The following is a 24841-nucleotide window of genomic DNA, read 5'->3' as shown; positions in this document are numbered from 1 at the left end:
CTAAACTTTTTTCGGAACAAAGTATTTCGACATAGTGGAACTGGTTAACTTTCGAAGCTTCTGACTGATATTTCTCCTGAGTCCGAATTAATTGTCGACTTGTCATCATTTATTACCATTTTTTAATCTATTTTTCAAATATTTCCTGTATCTACGCTCTATTTTTACCGAAGTAGCTCCATTTGTTCGAGGAATTCGTTGGAAATATAACTTCAGATTCATGAAACAAATCGTCAATATGTATTTAATATTTGTTCTGGAGAGCGATCCAAAGTAGTCACACTAAATACCATAGAAACGTATGTATATTGGCTTTTGGTATCAAAAGTATTTCGTTCTGTGAAGACATGAAAGAGTTCTTTTTAGTTTATTTCTTTAGATTGATTGAAAATTCTGCGGGAATATGGATTAAGATCTGGATTCTTTTGTCGTCTTAATTCATTGCTACTTAGCAAGCTTAGAAGTGAAGAAGTTGCCTTATTTTGGTAAAACCGCAATTTCATTCAACTTGGAATTAGGTTTGAGACCAAACTAAACATGGTTTTGAACTTGGGTTTAGCTTTCTCATGTGAACGATATGTTTTGGATAGTTCTGTTTAGAATATTAGCGGCCTACAAAGTCGTTTTACGAAACCAACATTGGAGTAATTTATAAATATGGTGAACTCGGGATCTCTTGGTTCTTCTATGGAGGAAATCAAAACATAAGATCTCTTAGTCTTTCGCTAGAAGAAATTAAAATTTAAGGAATTAATTTTCCTTGCGAAAAGGAATGATCAAGTTTTTTTGGACTTGACCACAAATTGAAATTCCTCACCCATAGCAAGACTAATATTAGGATTTTAGCTTTCTTTCATTTCTATTTTGGATCTTTTGTGCTGGTTTTTTGCAGTAAAAGCATTGATTTATCATATATTCTTTACCGAATTTTTCGACGTGTTTTCGGGGTTCCAGAATATCTGCTGTTATGGGAAACTAGTCCGTCGAGCTTCAAGCTTTCGAGAAATACTTACATCCACTGTTTCAAATGCTTAACAACTCATTCACTCAAAAGCAGCGTCCAACTCTTGCCAAGCCATCTAAACGCTTGTCATTTGAAAATTTTCCATATGTCCATTTGCCGAAGCTGAAGTTTTTCACCTTCCATCAACGACAACAATTGAATTTGGTCTAATGCATTTGCTGCGCTTCAGTTACGTCTCAGATCGATTTAGTAGTATGTTATGTGCGCCGCCCTCCTGCCAACCGCCCCTTGTCTCACATAGTCAGTCGCCTGTTCATCCGATGAAATTGCAGTCTGACACGAATATGTGGCGTACATGGCCCCGATCCATTGCAGTATTTGCTGCTTCTTTTTGCATAGGTAAATATGTAAATGTGAGTGCGCATCTACAGTTACGGCACTTTTACTAGATGTTGGGGTCTTCTTCCGCAATCGTGTGCATGTCGCACTTACTGTGACTATCAGGCGGCACGCTAAGGCCCGTGGCGAACACATATAGCTATATACATATATATACGTGTATCAACAGTGAGCACTTTGTTCCTACATTTCATCGTCCCTTGTCGACCTTCATCCCTTGACTTGCCACTTACACATACACGCACGCTGTGTTGTCGCTGCAATGTCAATGCCCCGGTCGCTTGGTCGCTTAAGCGCCGGTCGCCGTTAGTTCGCCTTCCTGTCGCTCTTCGTGTCAGGCTCTAACCCGCTTTTTGCGTCGCCTCCGCCGCTGCTGCTGCGTGCATATTCGCTCATTATTCTGCCGTGTCCTTTTCGAGGCCTCATACATGGTACACACACACACACACACACACACACACCGAGATATGGACATGATTGTTTGGCAATTTTTGAGGGTTGCTTTTTCGTGTGTCGCCCGACACGCCGCACTCGCTGCAGCGGGCATATCGAAAACCTTCAGACGCAGCAATTCACTCTGAGTGCTGTGTCTCTATGAAAATCCCATTGAAAATTCGTTTTAGATTCTGTTGTTGTTGTTGTTGCCGCTACCTCTGTTGTCTACTAGTATGACTATGTGGTGCACACACTCGCAATGCAGCGCTGGAGTTAAGTGGCGGCGTTGTCGGTGGTGTATGTTATGGCAAAGTGTTTATGCTGTACGGCTGATGTTGTAGTTGTTGCTGTTGTTGGCGCTGCCGATGTCGTGGTTGTTGCCACTGTTGCTGTGGTTGCTGTTGTTGTTGTTAATGTTGATGTTGATGGTGGTTGCTCTGTTGTGGTGTTGGCATAGAGGCTCACTTTTATTGTTACTACTGCTACGCCTCTGTGTTGTTATACTTGTTGTTGCTTTACTTTTAGTTTATGGTATGTGCTGTGTGCTCTGTATTTCAGACGTTTCAAATCCGCTTGACAAGGTGGAAAATGCGTAGTGCACTGCTTTGATAGTTGTCGTTTGCACCCGGCTCTCCTGCGTCGCTGTGCCATTAGTGGTGATATGCTCCTCCGTGTGCGCGCGTGTATGTGTGTGGTTGTGTTGGTGCTCTGGCTCGTGCTGTGTTGATTTCTAGCGCATTATTTGGTAGTTTGTGGGATTAACAGCAAAATATGCGTTTTTAATTAAAATTTGCGCATATTCGGGCGTGTGGAGGGTGCGATACGCCGGCAAGCTTGGATTATGTGTTGATAAAAAGTGTGATTTTAGAGTAGTGTAGAGTTTTTGATAAATTAAAAATTGAGTTGTTGCGTATTTTCTGTCACTGACCGGCGCTGCGCTGCGGGTAAGTCTACAGTTTTGAAGTGATATTTTTTTTTAATATAGAAAAAATATACAATCGAAAAGAACTTGTTAGTAAATAAAAATAAACTGTAAGGTGGATACTTAAGAACCTCCTAACCAAGCTCCTGGCACTACTGGCGAGTTACTAACGATATGTATGGTTTGGCTGGTCCTGATCCAACACAATTAATCTACTATTGGACAAATCTGGCTGCTTCTGAACATTTCTTCCTTCAGACGGTCCAATTGTTGATAGTCCAGATTCGAATTAAGCGTTTGGCCAAAGCTGGCCATTTCTGAACGATTACCTCCTTCAAGTAGTCTAATCTACTGTTCACAGTCCATATTCAAATCATCATAGTAGATTATTATCTGCAAACCTCTTCTAGCATATAGCAAAATCTTTCCGATCGTCAATCTTAGCTTGACCACCTTTTGCGCCGATTCACTGCAATTGGAGCAAGACCATTTTCGCTTAACTTTATCATAAGTGAGCCAATTTTCATAACCGATTAACACCCACTTCAGAAATGGATCGATTTTTTTGCGATACAACAATCATTCATAGGTGGAAACTCGTTCCTTGACGTTATTTTGCTGTTAACTCGTGTGACATCTATACAACGAGCTTCGTTTTATATCCAAATTTACTTAAATGGTTCTAGACGTTTGTGATCGAACGGTCGGACTCGTCTATTTTCATTGCTTTATAGTATAGTATATCGATATTTTTAACATTAGGACCTCCAGAGCTTGATACACCTTTGACATCAAAATTACCGCAACGGAATCAGCGAAACCAGAATTGCATGTGAATGGCTACAACAGTATCAGAACCATAAAATTGGTCTAATAATCAATATAGCTGAGCCCTGTGACCGGTTCTTTACGTAGGCGTTATAAATCACAACTCGTGAACTCCTGAAAACGTTGGATATCATCTTTCCTATCCTTAGAACAGCCTTCGCTTTCCTCTCACGTGATATTTCCAGATTCCTACAGTCTCAACTATCTCGCGTAATTTCAACGTTGAAATCATTTTTGAACGTTGAAGCCTTTTCCCTTCTTATCTTACACGGTCGCTGCTTTCGTGATTTCTGGACATGCATATGCTTAAGAGACCATGGTGAAACTTTTTAATCACAGAAGAGGGGGTGAGGTAAAGGCACAACAACAATGTACCTGCAACAGTGCTTTCATTTGTTTGCTTGCATAGCTAATTACTTGCAACAACATCCAGCGCTGTTTTTACGACTTGACTGTTCGTTTCACCACTGGCTTAACCCTGTCGAAGTAAGGCTACTTCTTTAACCATTTTGTTTTAAGCATAATTTAATTTGCCATTTTTACAGATATTAAATTACTTTTCCTGCTGCATATTTTATTCATCAGTTTCCTTATGGTCAGCAGTGAAGCACAAATAAAGAAGATACTTCGAGTGAATTTCAAAAATTCCGAAAAAAGAAAATGCTGACTTTTTCTACTTAATATTAACTTTTATTTCCATTTCATTATTTTATATACCCGCGTTCAAGCGCGTCAATTTCGTGTGTTTATTAAACAGCTAAATTCACGCTTCTCGTAAAAACATACAAACAATCAAATAAAAAAGCAAATAATCGTCTTAGCGCACAAACAATGCTAAATAACTAATTCTTTTGATTCGCCATTCTTTGCAGTCAACAAAAAGTTGGTCTTCGCCACACAGACCGGCATACATATAACGGGGCACACCAATCATCATGCATTCACCTGGAAAATACGCACTAATTTTCAAATAGTTGGCAATAAAATCGCTGAATGCGAGGAATGCAATCGCTGCGCACGCCAAATTAGTCCACATTTTTTGCGCTACGCCAGCAGTCCACGGCGCTACTGCCGCCAACACCAGCACCACCATCCCCAACCACCAGCGTTGCAGGCATCTTGAGTCCACACCACACATACTTTTACCCACTGCCACTTCGACTATCACTTTTATCTACTCTACTCTACTAAAAGTGTTTAGTTACCGCGCAACGAAAACTTGCTCCTTTGCCAAGGACGTTTCTCTTCGGTACGCGCGTACGAAGCTCGTAAAGTAAGTATTTTTTACGATTTTTAATTTCACTTTATTCAACACTCTAACTTTTGCCACCACCACTTACTTGGGTCTACCTAAACACGCGCTTGTATCTCGAACTCACGCTGCCGTTACCTTGCTACCGCTCACTTATCCATCTCGTTCCCTCTCGCTATCAGCACCAGCTTGCCTCGTTTAGAAAACTAAAAATGCGTATATTTTAAGTTTAATGAACTGTGTAAAAAACGCTAAGGAATGAAAGTAGTGAAAAAAATATACTAGGAGAGTGGGAGCGCAAAAAAAAATTAAAAATAACTTTGCATTATTAAAAGTTCTTGGCTGGTCAGTGGTGCTGATGAGGGCGCAAACTTTTAATCATTGACATCTCGTTTAGTTTGCTGGGAGTCGGCGTTGTGGTTGTCTGTACTATGTATATAGTATATATGTACATATGTATACAACGTTGCGGCTGCCGGCCTGTGCGTCGTATGCTCTTTGATGTGGAAGTATTTTAAGTAATGCTAAGTAGACGTCGTTTTTTCTTTAATAAACAAAAAGTGTACGTTTTTCAGTTACGCGCTTGAAGTTACCTTTGCTTTTAAGGTAATTATGTGTACATTGGAGAGACAGTGAGAGTCAAGAAATCAACCGCTGAAGTCGTGATTCAGAACTTGGGCAATGTGGTCTCATTTCATTCGAGAGAAATGGAATTTTTGTAGTTCTCAGCATGTTTATGCAATAATTTAACTACTTGACGAGCTTCGAAAAGCTCTCAGCTATATAGCTTTAAGCTTTTATTGCACCAGTCACAAATTTCAAAGTAAATGGTATTATTAACAAATTTCATAAGACTTACTAGTGAAGTACATTTTTACCATAGCCTTATATAAGTTTTTCCCAAAAAAAAGCGAACTTGTAAGAGAGAGCTGAATATTTACCTAAAAACCCCTGAATATACCTAGAACGCCAAAACTTTAACTATATCTCTGACGAACTGCCTTTTTGACTGTTGAGCCGTTTTTTACATTCGTTTAATTCACAAAAGGTTATTTGGTTATTATGCTGGTCAGGGTTCTTCGAAAACCTCATCATATATATGTATACTGCGGTTCTAATGCTTCGTAAGAAACCATGCTTTTCTAGTATTTTCTATAAAACTACGTCATACAGAAACGATTAGTTTTCAATAACCTAGTAAAGCTAAGCTTAAGGGAGTATTTATCAAACAATATTGACTTATTTACTTCGAATTCTGAACGTAAAGAGTGGAGTTAGCTGCGCTCAGACTCATGAACGAGTATTGTTCGAAGAACATGCGCTTATTTACTAATAAACTTACATTTCTTAAACTATTCATCTATCAGTTTTCCTCCCGTTCTATAGATATACGTGTATATTAAATCATCAACCTAAATCAATTTTTTTTATTATTTTTCCTACTATAAATTATCCGAAACAAACGACAGCTTTAACTCAATAATGAATTTCCAAAACGCTCACAAAACAATAGTGCATACTAAATTGCTGCATGCAGATCCACTCGGCCTTTAACTGTAAATGGCAACTTAAGCCCACTGCAATAACGGTAAAATTGTCAAAAAATTGCTGAAATATGTCACAGAAACTCATAACTTTCAAAAGAGCAATTGTGAAAGGAAAAAAGTACGCCTGCTGTCGTGTGTGTGTGCGAGAAATTGTGCCAAAAAGAAGCGCAGAAAAGCTCAGGCCAGGCAAAAGTTAAAATTGAGTGCTCGACCACCACTCATGTCCACTTTTGGTGGCAGCTATGTGGCACGTTTGTGGCGCATTTACTCCATGCGTAGCTACACCGGTGTGTGGGTGTTTAACCAGCAGTTGTCGGTGACCGGCGATGGCATGGCAATGAAGGAGTTTAGTTGGGGGTTTATGACAGATTGCTCGCAGCAATTGAATTATATGTGTTGTGTAACTGGATTTGTATATCAGTGACTTTGGAGGCTATCGCCAAACATAATCCAACTTTGACATGCTTGTGCTTATTTTATGAAAAAGCCAGACGGTTCGAAATTGATAGTAATCGTAGCAAGGCTAGGTCCAAATTGCTCTGCGGTATGTGTAGCCGTATATTATTCGTAGTCTTTCCTACTTACAGGTATACCATCTCAAGATTCTGAGTCTGGTTATGTAGACCCGAATGCCCAAGAACCACAGCGTAAAATATTTCCAAACTTTGTTAAAAAGTAAAAGTTTTGAGCATTATAGAGAGAATTATGTATAAAGACTTGTCATTGATAGCCCAACACGGTCTCCGAAGTATAGCTTGAGGTCCTCTCTCTCATTTTACTCTAAAATACTCGAAAGTTTGAAAACAAAACAACTAGAGACATGGAACGTTAAGACTTAACTTTAGATTCCTTTGACAAAAGTAACAACATCCATGAGGTTATAGCGCGGTATTACACAATTCTCTTTAAAAGTGTTGAACTTGGTCGAAAATATAGGTTCCGTTGGATTTAAATGGTAGAGAACGCGCTGCTCTCAGAGAGTCAGCCATCTACATTAACAAATTTTTCCTTTAACTCAAATAATTTCAAGATTCCAAAGTCTTCCCGCTCATAGTTTCGTTGGCTCTGACGCACATACTACTGACTATACTTTTCAAGAAATTTCTCTTCAAATCAATGCCCCCTCCAGACTATAGCCACTGTGCTTTGCCATCGAGTGTCACTCATATACGTAAATATATACACATATATTTTTTGGATAGTCACATAACGAACTAAAGGCGCGTCAGATAAACATTTTGTTTGATAATTTTTTTTTATTTTTTAATTTTGCATTTTTATTTTCGTCGGGATATAAATATATTATATGCAGGTTGCTGTGCCATGAGTATCCATTTCGACGTGAGGCAGAAAAATGTTTGCAAATTGTTTTTGTTTCGCTGTGCTGCAACCTATGGCTGTGTGTGGGCACTTATTCGGAGCTTTGCTTCTTGTTTGCTTTTAAAATCGCTCAATTGCTGAGTGTTTGGGTGACTGTTTTTGTTTTTTGAATGCCTTTGATATATGTATGAGTCGTTTGATAACTGCTTTATTTTGCAGTTAATTTTTTAATTGCTGCAGTTTTCTACTATTTGTCAGTTCTGCTTTTGCTAATGTTCTCTTATGGCACTTATACGTGAGCAAATGCAAACAGTTTTGGATTTAATTAGTTTTCACGGATTTGTACTTCAAATGCGGTTTAAACTTAAGGTCTCAGTCGGCATTATACTCACAAACCCATATAACTCAGTACCTGGGTACCTGAATCTTCATACCCCGATGCGGCGCGAAATGATTTCTTTCATTTTCTTGACATTCATGAGTAAAACTTTTGTTTTCAGTTCAGTAAGTTTTAAGCTCATCGATGAAAACCAAAGACACAAACCATTTTAGGACCTTTTTCTTTTATTTTGAAGCTTATCTATATTTTTAGCCTCGGCTATCTTTATAAGATGGTCCGTATTTTCCAATTTACTATTTTTTCTGCAACTCGGCATCGAATCGACACAATAATTCGCAAGAGGCCTGTGACTTTGGTGCCATTCATCTTTCCGGCCGATAAACCAGTCTAATCCTCATTTCGAATGTTACTTAATCTTTGGTGTGATTCAGTAGATCTCCGTTTCGTCGACGAGTATGAAACTATGTAAAAACTCTTGCGCTTAAAGTGGATGAAATCAATTGTTTCGAATGATCACTGCTTTTTTACTTAATTATGTTTTCTTATCGCTCTCTTAGTCTATAAAATGTCTATGAAATTTCCCCAAATTACTGCTTTTAATTTTTTTGCCTTTTGTTTTGTACAATATTTATATGTTTTATGCAATTTGCAGGCATTGTTTGCAGCTCTTCAATTTTCATTGCTTCCTATTTTTGTAGCACTCTCAACCAATTTTTCTTTTTCATTTGCTACGCTCTCTCTCACATTTTGCCACATTTCGGTTTCTATGCGCCTTTGTAAACTGCCGAAAAAATTGCATGTCTAGCGCGCTTTTTGTGTGCGCCAAACTTCGCTTGACATTTCCATTTCCACTTTACATCACGTTGCCACCGCCACCGCCACCGCCGCCAGAGTCGCTATTCAGCCATTACAGTCAAGAGCGCTGCGGAATTTTTCCGTTTCCACAGTTTGTTCATCCGTGTAACTGTTATTTTTCCCGATATTTGTCTCTCGCATTTGTCGCATTCTATCGTGTTTCCCAAACAGGAGGGCGGAGAAAAATTCAAAAGGTAAATCGCAAAAAAAATCTGAAAAAGTATTGAGTCAAAAATAGCAAAGAACTGGAGAAATTGGTTTCAAAAAAGGCATATTAAAAAATGTGCTGCACTTTGTCTGCGCTTTCTATGATTTCCTCCCTCGCGCTGCCTTTGCTTCATCCCAACGCTGCTACACTTGACACTGCTTCAATATTTATCGCCGCTGTTGTGTGGCTCAGTGGATGCCTCTATTGCGCTGGGCGAAATGTGTTTAGTTATGCGCGCTTGGACACAGCTGGACATGGCGCGCTCGCTTTTGCTTTTGTTTTTGCCGAACGGATTTGCATGCCTTTCAACTGCATACACATGACAGCGTGTTGCAACCCTGCAGGGAAACGTGAGCTTGTTAGAAAAAGCTTAGTGCGGGAACGTGGACCCATATGACCTATCACACCTACTATATATATAGCTTGGACTCGGGTTTACACGTAACTAAAATGTGTGATCTTAGCAGCATATCCAAAAATTGTTGGAGGTGCGTAAACGTAGGACGCAGACCCCAAGTCTGAAATCGAAAGCAGGTTTTAAATAGTTTAATAAGAAGTATAGGTCAGTCAGGATTTTAAAAATACACTTTAAGGTCTCAAAAATTTTATGCAAATATAATTGTTCTCTTCGCTGTATTTTAAATCGAAGCGTTCTGCCCAATCAGCTTCATAACGTAAAACTTTAAACGCGTTTTTCCTGAACCTCCTCTTGAAAAGAAGACGGAACTCGGAGTTGATTGCGCGGATCTACTTAAAGTTTTAACTTTAGATTCTCAGTAATATTGTCAAGTAAGTTACGCGCGATTTTTAAGTGTTATTGTAATATGATTCATGAGCAATTTTTTGATAAGTTTTCGACGGAACGTGTAGCCCTGGAGGCCATCTTGAGGAAGGTGATTCCGAAGATAAAAAATGTTATTTTTTAATACGGGATATATGTTTGTTAATTCCTTTTTTCTTTCTCGCTTAGTAATGTTCAAAGTTAGATGTTTTTTGAGGGATCTAGACTGATGTTAGGTTAGGTTTACTGTCCGGCTGTTACGCCAGACATAGACCCACTTGTTCTTACTAATACCCAAGGAAGGTTCAGTGTCATTTGAGGTGAAGTATTCGTCATACTGGACGTCAACGCTTTTTGCCAAACTTTTAGAGCAATTTGATATCTAGGTTTGATACTTCATTTAGTTTTCTGACTTCGGAGCTCCTAGATACTTAAGATCGGTTCTAGACAATGCTGCACAGTTGCATAGAATGTGTGCCTTCGACTCTCTCTTTCCTACTTCTCCGCATTTTCAGCATGTATCGTCGTTACTTATGTTCATTAGGCGCGCATTTGATGCCAGTAGTTTGTGATCTGTAAAGAAACTAACAACCGTCCGGCAGTTCTTTTGAGACCGTTTGAGTAAACAGCTAGCGAGTTTTCCTATAGGCTCGTACATATGATCTTGACGATGCTATATGTACTTAAGACATTCCATCTTGTCCTGATCCGTCTGTCAGCCTTTTCGAAAATTTCATTGTACTATATATCATTTTTAGCGACTTCTGTATTTCCTGAACTGCACTGGGATTAGCCCCTTAATGAAAAAATAGATCGTCGACTGACGAGTTCTTGGGACACTTCGTGTTGGTTCGGTGTTTCATAACATTTCCGGAGACTTGATCTTATTTAATTCACTTGTTACTTTATATATTCCCCCTCACCTCCTCATTAAAGGAAATTATTCTTGTGCTTTTTGAAACGGTCAACTTTTATGCTAGATAATTTCCTGCAGGGTCTGTGCAGCAGTAACATCAATATATCCCTACACTTTTTTAGATTTGTTTATTTGTTTTTGTCCTTGTTGGTGTTGTTGTTGCATTTGTTTTTTCTAAAAAATATTTACCAATATTTTGCAATGTTCCGTTATTGGGTTACATTGCGAATATGAGTATGATAAATGGGCTAAGGGTGCCTGCCGTTTGGCTCGCGGGCAATGCCACATTCCGGACTCTAACGACCAGTGTTGCAAACTAACCGCAGTGTTGTTTGTCTTTCAATGTTGTTCAAGCGCGCGCTGTCAAATACTCGAGAGATCGAAAGATACTTACACACACACAGTCACAACCGAACGCATGCCGAGCCATCATTTATGTAACGTTGCGTATGTAAATGCTATTTGTTTATGTGTATTTGCGAAATTTAAGAATTTTCGTTGACTTATTTGATTTTTGCTAGTGACTGTGGGTGTGTGTGTGTGTGCGTGTAGCTGCTTGTTGGTCATAAATATGTATGTGTGTGTTTGTTTGTGCTGCATTGTGGGAAGTGTCAATATTTGCCAGTCGATTTACATGCTCAACGCCACTTGCCACATTATGCCGCACAAATTCGCCATGGATGAGTAGTGTGTAGATATGTATGTATTTGAAAAATATGGAAAAATATATTTTCAGAAAATATTAAGTTTCGTGGAAAAATTTGTGAAAAATGGATATGGGGAAGCAAATGAAAAATTAGCGCTGCTGTTAGCGCGAGTAGTGTGTTTGTATGTTTGTTTGCATGGCCTGCAGCATAAAATGCTAGAAAATGGATAAAACATAAATGACACTTAAAATATCAAGTGAAAATCTCATTTTTCCGAATGTCAAATCACGAAAATTCTTTTCATTTCCATTTTGCAGAGAGTTTGAGCGCAGTTTTTGAAGCACAAGAATAAAAGAATAAAATATGTTAATGTCGGAAGCTATAATACCACTCACAGGCGCAATTTTTATCGCATAAAGGAGTAAAAAAAGCTTTTTAGCTTGATTTTGATCAGTGATTTTGTATGACGGCTATATGTTGTAGTGATCCGATCTCAACAATTTCTGCGGAGATTACATAACTCTTTTAGATAATAAGCTGTGCCAAATTTCGTGAAGATATCTTGTCAAATTTAAAAGTTTTCCATTGAAGGAACCTGATTTTAATCAGTCAGTTTGTATGACAGCTATATGCTATAGTAGTCCGATATCGACAATTCCGACAAATCAGCAGCTTCTTGGAGAGAAAGGAACATGTGTGAAATTTCAGATCGATATCTCAAAAACTGAGGGGCTAGTACGAGTATATACAGACATACAGAGAGAGGGACATAAGGACGAATATGACAAAATCCACCCAGCTCGTCACGCTGTTCATTTATATATATACTCTATAGTTTCTCCGACGCTTTCTTCTGTGCGTTGCAAACCTCGTGTCAAACTGTATATACCCTGTACAGGATTTAAAAATATGAAAAAAGTCAAAAAGTAATTGGCCTTCTTGGCCGTCCTCTGGCAGTTGTGTCCGTGTGCAAAGTATTAAGCGAATGTGGGTGTGAAAAGCAGATAATAACAAATATGCCAGCTTGAAATATGGCGCAGCCAAAGGCGTGCGAAGGAGTGTGCGAACATCTGCCGAGCTCACTGCGCATGTGTGTGTTTGTGTGCGCCAAAAAGCATTAAATATTTTTCCCACAATTTTTCCTCATTTATTTTTCGATTTCCCCTACTCATTTGGGCTCCAATTTTATTTGCTGTTCGTTGAAAATTTTAACGATTTCCAAACAATACCGCTGAGAGCGCCTTCAAAAAAAAGAAAAAAACCAACAACAATTGTTATAAATTTTTCCGTATCTTTTCAAAGAAAATTGGACAAAATTGGCAACTGACAATAAAAATAAACGCAATACTTTACAACAACAACATACCCACACGTGTATACAAACAGGGAGACACATAATCCACACACATATGGCTGAAAACAATAGCAACATTGCCGACGACCAACGTACATAGCATGGCGCGCTAGACCGCCAATGCTGGCTTATAGCGCCTTTGACAGTCAGCTGGCCAGCCGCTTACTCACCAATATCCACACTCAGTCCGCCTTATCGTCACTTCGCCCGCTTCAGCGTCGCACCCTCGAATCCCACGAATTTACAGCGCAATTATTTTCACGGCATTGCAGTGATACAAAAATAAAAGCTACAACAATAACAACAGCAATTTATTGAGTAGTGTGTCTGTCAGCGCCAAAGTGTTGCGATATGGTGTTCGCCTGCTGGTTGTTTCTGGGCGTGTGGCGTGTGGCTCAAACGGTGTAGTAAGTTGTTGTTCCTTTTGCTGGCGTACAATAAGGAATAAATGTGTATAAAATTGCCAATTCTCATGTGCGACGTGTACGACAGGGTAGCTGTTGTGGTAATACATTGTTTGGTGTTGGCTGTTGTGGGTGTGTGGTGGTGTGATAGGCACAATTTCTGTGCTCGTAAATCGTTTTCATATAATACACCGTTATATTAATGTGTGGGGGTACGGTTGTAGTGTTGACTGGTGTGGGAGGGTTGCCAATTTGAACGAAAATTTATTAAATTGCTTCACGGTGCAAAGAATGTGACGAGGATTAATTTTGAGTGGAGTGTTTCTACACAAGATACTGTTATCTGTGATTGTATAGAAAAAGACCACTAACGATAAAAACTAATTTCGCCAGGCACAGTCCGATTAAAAAGTCATCCTTCAAATTCAGAGCCCATCTACGAAAAGTTTAGCAGTTAGTTAGATCCATATGAGGGATTATGTGTACATATGAGTAAATGAAGTTGATGTATGGATCATATACAGTAACGAAAGCCTACTCAGTTCTTGCCAGAAGTTGTAAGAACTAAACACTTCCTTATCATCTAAGTAAATGCTCTCTGACTCTCAGGTTTTTAGCTAACCAGGAAAACTATTATGCATCTAAATGAAACACTAAGCAGATTTGAGTTAGACAACAAGGCATTTCGTCGTATGAGTGCCTTCAAAATTTATAAAATACAGACATACATGCCAGTAGACCGACCGACCATGAACCATGCACAAAACCTTACCTAACTAAACACATTTTGAAAATCTCTCCTTTAATAATTCCAAATGATATGGAAACAGGGCGGAAAGTATGTTTTAAGTATACTTTAGACCTATAGACCGAAACTGGTTTCTACTTTTTCTCATACGAAAAGCGAAGAGTCCATGAAAAGTTTCGAAAAAGAGACGATGAAGATTTTTCTGGGGTCTTAGCCAAAGTAGAAAAAATCATAAAATTATAAAATTCATAAAAATAGTTAAAATCACTGCTTTGCAGCTATCAAGAACATACTATAATTCTCAGTCTAGAACAATTTTGTCTAATAATCTTTATTCCAAATATTCATAGATTTTAGGGTGACATAAGCTAACTGGTGCTTTATTATTAGTGCCGGGAGTCCCGATATGAGATCTCTTAGGTCCAATATCTGAACGATACTTTGTCTGTGATTTAATAAGCTACTCCTTTAATAGTATTTTCCACCTCAAGCGTACTTTTGCCTTAAAATGATTTCTCTCATACAACACATGAACCTTTAGTATTCCGCTTAGAACCTATAAGATAGTTGTTTCAAAGCTGACTCGAATATTTGGTACACTATGTATTCTACACAACTCTTCATTTTCTAACTGCTTATCACACCCTCATCCAATGCACTCACTTTTGAGTAACTGACTATTCTAGTATTAATGAAAAGCTCAGTGCAGTAAATGTCATACTGAAAACAATCTGGCAAGTCTCATGTTTATGAATTCCTGTGGGAACTTTCACAACAATTCAACCACCAAGCGACAAGCTGGTTTGGGTGTTTATTGGATTTTCAAGCTCGTAAATTGTTTGAAAGCAGTGGATAGAATGGGGTTGGGGCCGATTGTCGGCCGCAATGACAGAACTAACTGAAATAAAATACAACTCACAATGGCAGCTTAAAAAAAAAATAGTCGCTAGTGAAAAACAACAAAAGAAATGATTGTATATTTAAAAGCATTCACCAAATTACCAACAAGAAGAACGGTGAGCGCCAATCGACGCTGGACAAATGCAAGCACTAACCGAGTGTACCCAGCGAGAAATATCGGGAATGTGAGGATTAATATTAAACTACACAGTGAGTAGTTTGTATTCTATTGACATGGGCAGCACATGGGAGCAGGGCAGGCTTCCACATCATACATTCGCAAAGCGTTGTCAAGCAGTAGATTTCAGCTATTTTAGGCTTTGCAAAGTGTTCCGAAATCAAAAAAATCTAAATTTTTCTGGGATGTGGTATTTTCTTGAGACTATGCTTCTGCAGTCCGGTTGGTTCTAATGAGCTAAACTCTCGATCCTAAGTACTACTATCAAAGCATTTATCTTTGGAATTTGACGAGCCAATATGTTGATCTAAGTTCCGTCCCCGCCTTCCTGATTTGAGCTATGGTTGATCTATGGAATATCAAACTCATCGGTTGCATTATAAATCAGGCGCTTCTCTGAATACCTATTCGATACGCGCTCTCTAAATTTTCCTACAAGGTAGCCATGCGCACATTTGTGTGTTCTGCGACTTCAGCTATCAGCGGATAGCCAGCCATTGTGGCAGCGATAGGAATATAAGAGGTACTTGGACAACTGTTACCGGGACTAACGGTCCAATCGACGTACTGACGAGGCAGACAAAAGACTGTGCAGTAAGCAAGGAAACTGGAATGTCTTTTACGTTGAAAAAATGCAGCGTTAACGAAACACAAATCAACCCCACACTGCAGAAAATACATACACATGCAGTCATATTTACTCATACCATAACAAAAGCAACATAAATTGACTACAACAACACGCAAAGGTAAACAAGACCAGATAGCGAAGAGTGAAAATGCAATAAAAACAATAACAGCAACTCTGTCGAGAATTTTTACCAGCTAACGGACAGTCAAGGTTGACAAAGCGACGGCTGAAGTACGGATTGACGGACTGACGGACTCCCAGTTCGACGCTGCTCAATAAACCAGAGCAATTTGCGCTGAAAAGCAGTGCCGTTATACATATATAGTAGAACGCTTGCGAGTGGCGCGCTGAGCGGACGGGTGGCGGCAGGGCGGTAGAGGAAATTGAAAAGAAGCCAAAGTGATGAGCAGCATTGACGGAGGAGTGACGCGTACGAGAAAGTGAATTAAATAGCATGACATAAAAATTGCAAACACGAAACAGAAAAGTGGGAAAGCATCATGAAACAGCAAAAAAAAGTTGTATAAATAACAACACGAACTGCGGAAAACCAGCGAGTAGAGAATGGCGCAAAAAATAAGCGCGAGCTGATTGAAAATGAGCGTTAACGGTACGCGCGCACAAAAAACCAAGAAAATGCAATAACTCTTGCTTTGTTGTCGCTGTCGCAGAGAATTTCTGCGGTCAAATCAAGGCGAAAAAAGCACAACAAACGAGGGAGCAATCGGAGCAACCGCACACAACAAAGCATGTAAAGGATGCGCAATTGACGGCAGCCAAAACAATTATACTTTTAGCTTTGGCAATTTCGCGCATTCAAGCAAATATCGACGACGCGCACAACGAGTCGTTCATTGACTTGTGCGCGCAGTATATTTATACAAAGCAACCACTTGTGCGCTTGCAAGGCCAACAACAAAACGAGCGCTACACAAATCGTAACAAAAGCCAAAAAAAGTAAAACAAAGGCGGAAATACTGAAAAAAGGATCGAAACACAATGAATGCATGGAAAAACTCGTATGCACCAATGAACGCATGATTGAGTGGCTAAATTTCTGCGTCAACCTTTGCCTGCCACACACACAGCGAAACCGCAAACGCGCGCGCGCGCTCGCTTTTACGCTCCACCGCAAACCGCATTGAAAGGCTGGCGCACCCGAAAATTTCACGTAATCAAAATCGGTGCTGCCATTGAAGAAATTCTGGGGTTTCACATCGACCGTTTGTTTGGCTCGTTACCCCTTTTTTGTGTGCGGTAGTCCACCGCATACTACGCGGACAATCATTAATTTGGCATAACAAAACCGCCCAGCGGCGGCACATGTCTGCGCCACAGCACCCGACACGTCGCACCCGTGCGCGCTTCACACGCCGCTGTCCCGCAATGTGCCAACTCATTGTAAATGCCTTCATTATTTGCAAACCCTCTTCGCTGTGGGCGGTTGGGGTTCACCAATAGCACGTGTGGTTGTTGCCAAACGGTGGCTCAGCGCTATTTTATGCCTTCGGAAATGTTGTTGTTATTATTGTCTATATTTAGTTGTTTTTTGCACGGGCATCCGCTGGCCGATTTGTTGCTTACCTTACCCGTTTTGCTACCTTAATATTCGCCCGTTAAATATTATACCAGATTATTTTGGTTGGTATTGGTGCAACGGTAAATTTTGAATTTCGGCAGTGACTAATGCTTTGCTGCCATTACTGTTGGTTCTGTATATTGCTTTGCAGATTTGTATAGCGTTAATGAGTGCCGGGTTGTTTCGGCCGTTAGCCGAAGCACATGTGTTGCACTGTGAGAAACGCCATTTAACTATGACGGATAAGGAACAATTGCGAGACAGCTGGTGGGGGGAACGATCATTAATCTTGTTTAGTTGAAAATAATTTAATGGCATTTTAAATTACTTCGCAAAGGTGGCAAATGTGAAACTTATTTAACTAATATTTGGCTTGTTTTTGAGAACAAAGTAGAAAAGATATATTTGAAAGTATTCTACATGGCTACAGAATTACCGCATAACTTTAACGCGGATTCTGAGCTTAATATTTTTATATACTACTTGAATCTCAATTAATTTTTAATGAATAAATGAGTGGACTGCATCTGAACATTTATTTTTCATATCCAAGTAGTTTCTAATTCCCTCAAAGTCATGATTATTTTTTAATGAACCACAAATCTCTTAGTTTTAAAAACAAGAAACTCATTCATGAACAAATTGACAATAGGTGGCGCTAAGAACCACAAATTTCTTATTTTCGAAAACGAGAGATTCATTCGTGGACAAATTGAATAAATGAGAACAATTGCAGTTGGCGCTAAGAACCACAAATCTCTTAAGAAAGAGAGAAATTCATTCGTGGACAAATTAGAAAAAGCTTTTGTACGTGTTACCGAGGCTGTGCTGTAAGGCTTTCATACGATAGTTACGATCATGCTACAGAGATCTCTGCTGTAAAGCTTTCATGCAATGGTTATGATCTAGTTACAGAGATTTTGGTGTGCTTTCATAATTATTTTAATTGATTTAATGAGCTTTCATAATCTTAAACGAGTTTTATTGCGATGGTTATGTGCAAAAAAAAAGCTTTCATGAGCTTATATAATTGCTTAATGAGCTTTCATACATGTGTTACTTAGGCTCTGCTGTAAGGCTTTCATTCATCCAACTGAAAAAAACTCCGATCAAATTATTATGATCGGACCACTATTCTACATATATGTAGGTACCAAACAAACTGGCCGAGCGAAATCAATGCATCAACCCATTTATGCCTTTTTTTATGCTATAAGAAAAGCACCTGTAAAGGAATTGCAGCTTCGGCACAGGCGAAGTTAACGTTCCTTTTTTCTACGTTACTTCTGCTATATTATCTGCCCAACAACGCTCTCAACTATACAAAATTAATATTAAAATAGCTTTTGACTCCCAGAATTTTACAGCGTATGCGAAAAACACATTTATTGCCATTTCACCACACACAAACACACACACCCACATCAGCAGCAAACGTGTGAGAAACTCATCTACAAACAACAATTTTGTGTCAACACTGATAAATTACCCAAAGTGCACAGGTGGACAGAAATTTTTCAGCCAGCAACTGCCGGAGGCAAATCAGTGCGCCGTGGCTCAGCTGCCACACCAACTGAGCACAATTAAAATGCAACCAAAACTGTACAGATTTCTAATGAAATTTTCGGGTTATGTCATGGCAACACAAATACAACCCAAAACACACACAGGTACAGGCACAGGCACACCTACAGGTGAATACACTTGCACTCTATATGCAAATAAGTGTGGCATAAGCAAACAAATATATTTATGCAAATCGACATTTGCGTATGACTGTGCATGTGTGTGTGCGGCGCCCACGCGCTGTCTCAATTATGCATACAAATAAATATTTCCAACTCATCTGCACACACACACACACATGCAGGCGTGTGTGCATATATTAATTTGAGCAAACACACACACTCGCGCATATAAGTTGGCAATACTAAATTCTGGAGGTGTAAATTGGGTTAAAGGCATGACTCGGTTGTTTCTAATTTCCATTTTGTTTTTGTTTTCACCTTTTGCGCATGTGTTATTGTTGTCTGCGCTTTCAACGCGCTTTCGCCTGTTATTTATTCGCTGGACTGTGTATAATTGGTGGCATTTGTGCGCGAGCAATAGCGCTCAGTTTGCGCCCGGTAGAGGCTGCTGCTTTTAATGGGATTTACGGTGCGCGTTTGTTGTCCTCTATGTATATATGTGTGTGTGTGCGCGCCCTGCTGCCGCGGCAATGAGTTGGAATATTTTTTTAATTACTGCTCATTAGCGATGCGCCATGAAGCAAACACCCACACGCACATGCAGGCATATGTATATATTTAAAAGTTTGTATGTGTATGTGCGCGCACTTTTAACTTATCGATATTAGGCGCAGTCCTGCGGCGGCGCTGTTGGCACGCATTCACGCGCCCGCCTGCTGCCATATTTGCTTAGCTTATCTTCAGCGTCATCTTAAATCGCCAGCTGTGGTGTGTTAATGGCATTCGTGTTGTCTTGTTGCCGCGCTGTAGCTGCTGTTGTTGTTGTTATCGCACATTCACCACTGTTATTGTTATTTAGTTGCTGGTTTTGTTGTTGCCGTTGTCATTACTCTAATTACAGCTATTTCTTGATAACTGTTTTTCCATTGTTATTTTTGTTGTTGTTTTGAGCGTTCTTATTGCCTTGTCGTTGATAGCGCCACATTGTCTTGGCAGATTTTATGACTGGATGAGCAATGCCCCGACGCTTAGGCGGTTAATGTGCGTAGGTGTGATTTTCTAACTGTTTTCGCCATTGTTATTGTTGTTGTTCTCCTTCCAGTGCGTATATTGGTCTTCTGGTTGACTAGTGTTGCTTTTATTGCTTTTTCAGCGTGCAATGTTTGCTTTTGTTTTTGTCTTTTGCGCCAACATACTGTTTAAGCTTTAATTAATTTCATTTATTTCTCGCTGAAAATATGAATGTGTGTTGGTGGACGGGTGTGTATCAGCAACAAGCCTTGATTACGTTTTAATGAAATGCCGATTTTTATTGCTGCGCCATATTTTTCCATATTAAAGTCTGTGAAATTTGTACAAATAAAAGCTATTGCTTTCTGAAATAAACCGATCATTGGATTTCTCAATTTCCCATTAGTCTTGCGCTTTATGTCTTTCAAGCAATAGTTGTCTCATTAAATTCTTAAAGAGACGAAGACGGTAATTTTTACACCACTTCTCTTTTATTAGATCAATAATTTTTCCCACACTCAATGGATTCACGAAATAGAATACCAACTGATAATTTAATCTTGCACTCACTTTGGAGTCTCCACTTAGCGAAGTCAGTGGTTTACCAGAAACAAATTGGCTTTGAGCCGTTATTACTCAGGTTTAGTAAACTGAGAAATTTCTCTGCTCAAAATGAATATTTAAAATGTCAATTGAAACCCGGTCTGACACTTAGTTGGCGCTACTAGAATTAAATTTATTTGATTTTTAGTTAGTCCTAGTCTTCATAAGGCGCCTGTATAAATTTGACAGTTGTCGGATCATTACTTTGAGTGAAGCTACTTTTATTAATGTGAAAAAATTGATAAAAAAGAATTTCGGTTGTTGATAAAATAATGTTTTTGAAAGGCAAAAATACAGTTGAAGCAAAAACTTGGCTTGATGACGAGCTTACGGAACCTGCCACAGAAAACTCAACCACAAAGTATTGATATGCTAAGTTCAGACGGTGTGACATGAGCACCAAAAGAGGTTGTCATCGACGAATACATCAGAAAATTCCACAAAATAATTTTGGATGACTGTAAAGTGAAGTTGTTCCAGATAGCAGGCACTCTGAAGATATCATAGTGGAGTAAATAATATCTTTCACGAATATTTGGTATGAGAAAGCTCTGTACAAAGTTGGTTCAGCGCGAGCAAACTTTTGGCCAAAAACAACGATGAGTTGGGAGTAATGTTTGGAGTTATTCAAGCGTAATAAACCCGAATTTTTGCATCGACATATGACAATGGATGAAACGTGGCTTCATCATTTCACTCCAAGGTTCAAACGACAATCATCCGAGTGGACTGCACACGATGAACCCGCTCCAAAGCGTGGATAAAGCAACCGTCGGCGGGCACGGTTATGATGTCTGAACTTTGGTATGCGCATGGAATAACTTTTATTGTCTACCTTGAAAAAGGAAGGATCATCAACAGCGATTATTACATAGCGTTGTAGGACCGATTGAAGGACGAAATCGCCGTCAAACGGTTACATTTGAAGAGAAAGAAAGTGCCGTGTCACAAGTTAGTGAAAACGATTAAAAAAATCCCTGAATTGGGCTTCGAATTGCTTCCGCATCGACTGTATTCTCTAGATCTGGCTCCCAGCGACTACTTCTTGTTCCTAGATTTCAAAAGAATTTTTGAAATAATGGTAGACCATAAACCATATACTTAACCAGCAACATGTGGATCCGTCAACATAGAAGAACATGAACTTTCATCCAATACAAAATCCTTGATAAATAGTATAAAAATCGTTAAGCAGTACTTTTAGTTGAGGGTAGCGTCAGGTTAATATGTTTTACCGTTGTTTGGTCGGAATTAAACATAGCGATTTGTCAGAGATGTATTTTATTTTTCTATGAAGTAGTTCCGTATATAAGTTGCCAGTTTAGAGCAACATTTTGGCTAAAGCATACTTTTCTCATCTTAACACTAGAGCAGTTCACTAGAAATCCATTTCTACTCAGTACAGACTTCGCATGTTTGCAGAGCATAAGTCTGCTAGACTTTCGTTGGAGCAGAATGGGTTTTGGGCATAGATCTGGGTTGAAGTTTTGTCGGATAACTAGAGGTTTGTTTTTCTATTATTCTACTTATGGAGTTGAGGTTAGAAGCATAGTTCCGAGACATCATAAATTGTCTTTGAACCATATACCAAATTTTGAACTAACGACATTTAATCTGTCTTAGCGATCCCTACTAAAACTGCTAGTTCAGTACATTAAAAAAATTAAATAAAAGCTTCTCAGTATAAAATTAGGCAAATTTATGAAAGACACATCCTTTATTTGTTTTCAAGATAAGGCCCCCATTTTATTTGAAGCATTAACCAGAGACTAAGAATTAAGCAGTATGCATAAGTGAAGCCAGATTTTTTCCAGTGAAAACCAATATAGAAGCTTAGTGTTTAGAAGCACCCAAAGAGGCAAGTGCTTCCCAGCCAAGAATCTAATTGAAACGCCGAACCAACTAGCAGAAAATAAACGTTAAACTAAAACAATAAAAGGGCAAAGCCAAGCTGGCAACAAAAAAGGCAATGAAACAACAAAAAAGTCAAGCCAAAGCTGTAAAGCCATAAAAAAGACTGAGTAAAAAGCTGCCTACAAAACATAAAACAAAACCCACCCACTCGGGACAACAATTGAGGTCAAAGCAGAAAAGGGAAATTAATGAAAAATTTGTTTGGCCGAAAGAGTTGAGTAAAAAGGATACGTTAACATGACTAAATACAAAGTAATAGTTTAAAAAAAGTTTAATGAAAATAGATAACAAAAGCATTTTCCGGTATTTTCCTCCTTGGACTTTTATCTTAATAAACTACACCGTAGATAAACCTAACAAGTCAACGCGACGCAGAGATAAGCCAAGGTGTGGGGATTGTAGGTATCGAGTGTAAGGAAAATGAAGTATCACTGCTGTAAGCGCAGCGCAGTTGAAAGGCAAGATAAAGGTGGATAGCGGTAGTGAGAGAAGAGAGAAAAAAGGTGGCTGAGAGAAAGCTTAAAAAGTATTGCAGGTTTCAAAGGAAATAACTTATTTACGCAAGCGAAGCAGGAAGTTATTGTTGGCGCTACAATTGTTGTAGCAAGAAAGGGGGAAATGGCAACAAGCGAAATAAGAAGTAATTCCGTTTAATGCCGAAGTTAAATACGGAAAGTGAACTTACAAATTCGTTAAGTTGCTCGATAAGACAATTGCTATGCGGGTGACATGAGCTCCTAATGGAAGCTATAAATATGGCAACAGGCTGTTGAAATCCGTTAATTTTTAATGCTAAAATGTCTAAGTTGAATGCCCTGAGTGGAATAAACTTTGATAAGTGATTTTAAATTTTCGGGTCTTAATTACCTTGCTAAACTGCTCTAAGGGGTGATTAAATTGCTGGTGATTAATTTTTTTTGTTTGGAGCGCAGGAAATATTTCAAAGTTATCCTTGCTTAAGATGAATATATATGATGTGTAAAAGGAAACTGTTTGAAGGAAACGTAGGTAGGTAGGTAGGTAGGTGGCTGTCTGACGATGCACCTGGGTCTTTAGGAGACTTCTTGTGATACCATTGGAACCACACCGTGCCTCGGATGAAGTTCATCGCTATTAAAAGTTTTATCCATGCAACGTCCGACACATCGTCAAGAAACCCTCGACTGACAGCTTCTTCAATAGTCCTTACATGACATTCTTAGTCCACTGGCATGTCTGCCAATTAGTCAGTGACCTGTTAGCACTCCTACTAGAGTTCTTAATTCATTCCTTTTAAATTGTTATAGACGACATGCGTGGCCCTGATCCATTCATATCATGTTTGTTTGCCTGCTTTCTGAGCAAGTCAGTGATTGACTCCACCGAAACTCAGCTATGTTTATAATATATGTATGTGTCGATTAGATATCTGCATCCAGAGACATTTAAATTCACTCTTTTCCGGAGTCTAATTGTACCGTGCTGCCTGTTCTGGCTAGTTCATATGCTTCTCAGTTCCCACGGATATCGCTATGTCCAAGAACTTATTGCAGGCTTATCGTGAAATGATTTAAGATACACTAATAGATCATGGCATTCTTTCACTTACTTTGACGAAATTCTAAATTACTTTAGTGATCTCAAAGCCATCTGACTATCTGCATATATACTATACTTAAGTATATTCCTTGAGTTCACAAGAAGGCTTTCTTTAATTGCTGTGAACACCGCTTGGAAGACACTTTAGAGGTCTGGTAGATGGAAGGCGATTTTGGTAACTAGTTTTGCAGCAAAGGCATCACTTCTCACTCGATTATGCAGTTTGAACCTATCCGTATATAAACTTATCCCTGCGCCCTTGTCCACCTTGCTTCCTTCACACGTTACTCTCAAGGGAAGGTAATGTTGAGGACCGAATTTAAATTTAACTTTATAGGAATTCGAAATTCCGTGGAAATATTCTTCACCAGATAAAAATCCAGGTCCATTCCTTAGACGAAACTGTTGTCTTTACTACACCGAAATAAATTATATTCGGCTTATGTGAGTTTTCAAGAAATTTTCTGATTTTCCTGACTGAACTACGTAAGGCTCTGTAGATGCAATGTTTAAAATGTCAAAGGTACCGACTGCTTTTAGCTGAGCGAAGGTCAATAAAATAATATTTTATTATGTTTTAATCTATTCGTTGCTTGAGGCACCCAGCGCACGAGATTCGCTCTCAAACTAGCAACTTGACGACAGCATTTGCTCAGTCAATACAACTATGGAACAATCAATACAACTTAAATAACGCTGCAACATTGCTACTGCCACTTCGTCAAACACACACGCACATACACATACAAGCACTAGAAGTTGGTTAGGAGCCATAAAATTGCAGAAAATTTATTTGTATACATAAATATACATACACACATACATATAAACATAGATAC

At 39.0% G+C, this 24841-nt stretch overlaps 1 protein-coding gene across 3 annotated transcripts in view; it reads left to right on the top strand.

Annotated features, from left to right (window-relative positions):
• Positions 1 to 24841, top strand: part of LOC120777359 — a 176382-nt gene that overhangs the window by 93770 nt on the left and 57771 nt on the right. For 2 of the 3 annotated variants that reach the window (XM_040108629.1, XM_040108627.1), the window contains exon 3: positions 4421 to 4821. The exons of the other annotated variant lie outside the window; for it this stretch is intronic. The gene's annotated coding sequence lies outside the window, so the exon portion shown is untranslated. The remainder of the gene's footprint in view (positions 1 to 4420; positions 4822 to 24841) is intronic. 3 annotated transcript variants of the gene reach the window in all.

This window comes from Bactrocera tryoni, chromosome 5 (assembly GCF_016617805.1).
Source record: "Bactrocera tryoni isolate S06 chromosome 5, CSIRO_BtryS06_freeze2, whole genome shotgun sequence".
Classification (NCBI taxonomy): domain Eukaryota; kingdom Metazoa; phylum Arthropoda; class Insecta; order Diptera; family Tephritidae; genus Bactrocera; species Bactrocera tryoni.
This window is presented reverse-complemented; position numbering and strand designations above follow the sequence as displayed.